Below are 5,579 nucleotides of genomic sequence, written 5' to 3' on the forward strand. Positions count from 1 at the left end.
TCCCATTTTTTGTTTGAATAAGGAAATGACTCCCTTATTTTTTCCTGTCATTGCTGCCGCAACACTTCAGAAAATAATATTCAATTTAAACTAGACGAATTACATCGAAAAATATTTATTTATAATTTCTTCTAAACATCTCGCGGGCCGGATAGAAACTTTTCGCGGGCCGTAGCTGGCCCGCGGGCCGGGGGTTGCCCACCGTTGGTGTAGACTATATCATATATAGATTTGCCTAAATACATATTATTGTTTAACAATGTATTTCTCAGAATGTATCCCTGTCATTAAGTGATGCATATCTTATACCTTAATGATTGATATATTCATTGTACTCCTGGACATATTGGACACCATTTAGAAGTGAGTTGATAAGACATAACTATGCTTTTTATAAGAATCTCTCAGAAAGATCTGGAATTTTGAAAAACTTTCTGAACATCTTGACCAATCTACTCATTAGCTGTATCCAAGTCATTTTTGCTTTGGTTGTATAGTTGTCTTATCAACTTGCTTCTAAGTGGTGTCCAATATGTCCAGGACCTTCACTGACTTAAAAAAAGTCCAGATCCAAATATCATAAAAAATATCTGACATCAAGTGCAGATATAACAAGATCAACAGTACAGCAATCACGAGAAACAATAAGGTTGCTACCAATTTAAAGCTGTTATCAAGGATTTATAAATCCAATCAAAATGACTTCTTGAAATGGAGAGGCAGGAAGTCAAATACAATGAAAAATAGCCATATATTCTTGTCTTTGAGATGATGTGTGCTTTGTTCTTTGGTGGCAACAAACATTAAAATTTTAGTTTAATAAAACCTGTGTAACAGTCTCACACATCTGCTCTCAGTATGTAAGTAAATAAAATCTAGTAAAAAAAAAAAATTCTACAATAAGTTGCATAACCTTCCCAGCAACAACAGTTAAAATTTCATATTGTGCCATCTGTTATATTTTATTAAAATAACTTTTTATGTAATTAATTATTATAAAATGGCAAAAAGCTTAATTTTGAGGGAGGAATGAGTTTTGTAAAAAAATGCTAATAACGAGTAAACTCTTCAGTCTGGCCCTACTCAAGATATGACACACGACTCTCCCTCTATCTCCTCATCCCTCAACCTTTAACCACCAAAACTGCATAGTACCAATGCTCCTAATACACAAATTTTCCTAAAAAATTTCAGAAATTTTCAACAAGTCACAGGGGTTAAACTTCAAAGAGAGTGCTTGAAGAACTTTCTTGACGTTTTCAAATTTCCAAGTCCAAAAATGTAAAATCTTAGTGGGGTCATTTTTTGATTGAATGCCATACTTTCCCTCTGAAATAAATGGCCAGGAAAGTAAAAGTGTAATCTACTTTATGCACCATTTAACTGGAAAATATTTAGCCAAAAAATTTAACTGGAAAATATTTAGCCAAAAAATTTAACTGGAAAATAGTGGTACTAAAATTGAACATTTCAAAAACACATATAAACATAGATAAAGTTTTTTACACTTGAAAGGTTTGTTCCCCAATATGCAAGAAATACACATGCAACAGAACATATGAAGCATTAAAAAATGGTTGAGTGGTAATAACACAGTTCTACCAGGATAAGAGTAAGTAGTAGTACCAATAAAATGAAGTTCTTATCAAAGGCCTTTGTAGTTGCATAAATAGCATTTAATCATCTACTTGATAATTAGGTTATTTACAAAGAAGAATAAAAAAGCTGAATCTAAATTGATGTCTGTCCTAAACTTTCTTGAGACATCCAGTTACATTTATTTGCTAAAAATTCATAAGACATTTCTTCACAACTAATCTCTGTTCTCTTTTGAACTGAGATTAGTTGTGAAAAAAATGTGCTTCCTCTCTACTTCCAAAAAAAATTTTTCTACAATAAAAGTTTCTATAAAATGAAATTTAAAAATCAATCATGAGTCTGCCTAAAAAACAAGACAAAATATGCTTAGATGAATTGTGATTTAAATTCATGTCTTTTTGATATTGTCATGCTTATTTGCTGTTTGTACAGTACTTTACCAAGAACTAATTAATTTTTATTGTGTTGATTAATTAGTCTCCCAGTTATTACAATGAATTTGGTTTAATTTATCTCATATGAGAAAGATTAAACTAGATCCATTATTTAAAATGCATCTAATATAATTTGAGAAAGTTCCTTATTTAAACTGCTATACTAAATTAAAATACAAAAAGTACAGTCAAAGCTAAATGTAGCACCATTCTAATTAGTGTCAACAAATATTCATCAATGAATCACCCATAAATATTAAATATGGAATCATACAGTGTTTATGAACTACTAAATGTACAATTTTACATTGTAAATGATGTCATTTACAATGTAAAATTGTACATTTAGTAGTTCATAAACACTGTATGATTCCATATTTAATATTTATGGGTGATTCATTGATGAATATCATCACCACAATTATGAGACTTACACTTTGGAACAAATTTGTTTTGTATATCCAATTACTTTATATAATTCCTACTGTTTGAGGTCATTGAGTTTAGCAGCACACACTAAATTGTATGTCCATTTCAGAGGTGAACAAATGCTGGTGCTAAATTGAGATTTTACTGTACTCTGGAAATGAAAATCAGTTTATTTGATGCATTTTATGTTGTTTAAAAAAGTTTGATAATTGAACAAAAACATAGTTCAAAAAATAAATTCCTTGTGAAATTTTTTATTACATGGAAGAAATAAGAGAAAGCAAAATGCATAAAAATGAATTAAGTAAACAATATTATCATGTGATATCTTTGTTTGTCAAGTTTGGATCAGGTGCTGAATCAGATTTGGATTCTCATGATTTTCATTAATAGGCAGTTATAATAGGTAATGTTATTGTTCTTCATCTCTCATCCATGCTGATAAAATCCATTGTTATCTGGTTTGTCTATAGTAGACAAAATTGATGCAGACCATATGAGTTCACAATCAGATGATAGTGACAAAAAAGTGATTGAAAAGATAAAGAATTTGATATTTCTATTGAAAAATAATCTTATTTGTGATTTATATCCGTGTTCAGTAAAATTTTTTCAGATAACTCCTTTCCACCAGATTTTCTTAGAAAGAATTTTTTTTCAATAGGACTTTGCTTTTAACCCTTAAGCCAACCACCAGATTTGTAATCCCTTTTGTGTGAAATACTCTGAGGCAATCAGTTTCACCCTTTGTGTGAAATACTTTGAGGCAATCAAAATCATTGGCATGTTGTATTAGGTGTAAAAATTCATTTCTTTTCCAGTTTCAATGTGTTTGTTTTTTTTCTATTGTTTATATTCTCAACAACAAGTTATCTTGTTTTATTAAACTAAATAATATAACAAAGCCAATGAATTTAATCTTTCCATTAAGTTAATAAGTATCTCATAAAATGAATATTGATGATGACAAATTTGGGCAGTTTTGGAACCTGTTTGACCTGAAAGAGGGATTTGTTTGACCAAATAGAAAAGAAATATTGAATGTATCATATCAGAAAAGTTAAAAAAAAATGTATATTTCAGATTAAATCAAACATTCAAGATTGTATGCATTAAATTTTCGCATACAGTTTTCAGAATTACATGATGTATTAATAAACTTTCTTGCAATATAATATTAATCAATACATAGAATTTTTCATATAGGTTTTACTGTATTGCCTACACAGTAGCTTGTGTAGTGTTACATTAGAATACTAATTATGTATTACTGTTGGATATACAGGGTGTCCCAGAAGTCTTTCCCTGATTACAAACATGCAGAAGGCAGTGTCTTTTATCTTGGATTGCAGGTAACATATTCAAGTTTTGTGTGTACATACATACTCATTAATAAATTTCAACATGTGCTTCTTTTGTTGCTCAAAGGATATCCAGCGATAGATATTCCAATTCCACCCATGTGTTGGTCAACATATTGTGAGGGATGGATGTTATGATGTCAGTAATTCTGTGCCGTAATGTTACAATCAGTGGCATGCCGTGACATTTGATGATAGGGAAGTTGTGTTTCTGTAAGAAGCTGACATCCAGGGGCAATCAGTCAATTGTGCCTCCGTGATGGTCTAGGGTCCATTCGTATTATTTGTTTGATAAGCCAGTAAAAACTGTAGACTTCTAAATGCATTTTTAATATCACAATTACATTCTGAATCGCTAGCCATGATATAAGGGCTACAATTAAAAATAAAATATGTAAGTTCGCCGATTTTGGGGCAATACGTTAATTGCGCATCAGGAAAACCTAGGGTCAAACCGTATGTGGGTGGTGGCAGTAGGAGACAGAGATGACGAGTGTCTTACACGAAAACCGTTTATTTTGACATGAAGTTAACTTACATAATATGAATAACAAAATTTAGGAACGTTGGACGTCGGGTGCTGGAGGGTGTCCCGGGGCTTCCTTGATGAAGAATTCGACGGAGAAGGATGATGTCCTGTGTTCGGATTCACACTCCCTTCCTCCGAGTAGGCGGAGAAGCTTGGACGGACGTGGCTGGTAGATGTACGGATGACCTGAAGTTTTCTAGGCACGAGTCTCGGGGAGAATCGGCTCCGTGTCCTTGAGATTCGGGGGTTTTATAAGATTTTTCCAAAACCCCACCCTTCTGATTGGTCCCCTTCCTCCTCTCCCTTACCCCGATTGGTCACTCTTTTTGTTTCTAGGCGAAACCCGAGACCGATTCGGATCGGGAAAAGGTCGGAGAGGTGATGACTGTCCTTTAACGTTCGCGCTCGTATTTTACTCCGTTATGTCCCTTTTCTCTGTCATCTTTGAACCCAAACGGTCCACCAGATGTTCTTGTGGCCATTCATCCCCTACCGCGTTCTTACTTAACAGCTATCCCTTTTGTTCTTAGACCCCCCTTTCTCCCGCTTGCTTCGACCCGGTATTTGTTCGCGCGCATCCCGACAAAGCTCTCCCTCTCTCTCTGTCGACATTCCCCCCTGTTATTTATCGTCGCGTCGCGTTTGTTTTACAATTCGAGAAAGTTTTCGTCTCATCTGGGCTTTGTCACTAACACATCCCCTTGGCCTGATTCTATCCTCGAAACTTTCTGCCGTTAAAGTTTGTAATTAGTCGTATTTCCGACGCGCTTTTACGACCCTCACAAATAATAACTTACTTGGTGATATAAAATGTGTGGTGGATGTACCAGTACTGTACATACCTGGTACAAAATATTCTTCAATTGTATGAATATACTTTTAAAGAAAATTATAATTAAATATAGCTTTGTAAAGAAACGTACATAAAAATATAAAATATTCTTTACTTTTTAAATCTTAAAACAATGCACTTAGTCAAATAGCTCTCTACCAGTGGCTAATGGATGGAATCGAAGACGATTGCAGAGCGTGCATACACATGGACTGCCAAATCCCTAGGGTGCCGATACCGGTCAATGTCAAATACCTCTTGTCGCATCACTAGTATAGCTCAAAGGACGCGACAGGATTGTTGTAGATTTTAAATGTTTCTCACCATAGCTGTAAAAATCTAAATATGTTAAACTTAATAGTCTTTTGTTTTCTAACTAATTCGTTTTAGGACCA

Source organism: Centruroides sculpturatus, unplaced genomic scaffold (genome assembly GCF_000671375.1).
Source record: "Centruroides sculpturatus isolate CEXI.00-Female unplaced genomic scaffold, Cexi_2.0 scaffold110, whole genome shotgun sequence".
Taxonomy (NCBI): domain Eukaryota; kingdom Metazoa; phylum Arthropoda; class Arachnida; order Scorpiones; family Buthidae; genus Centruroides; species Centruroides sculpturatus.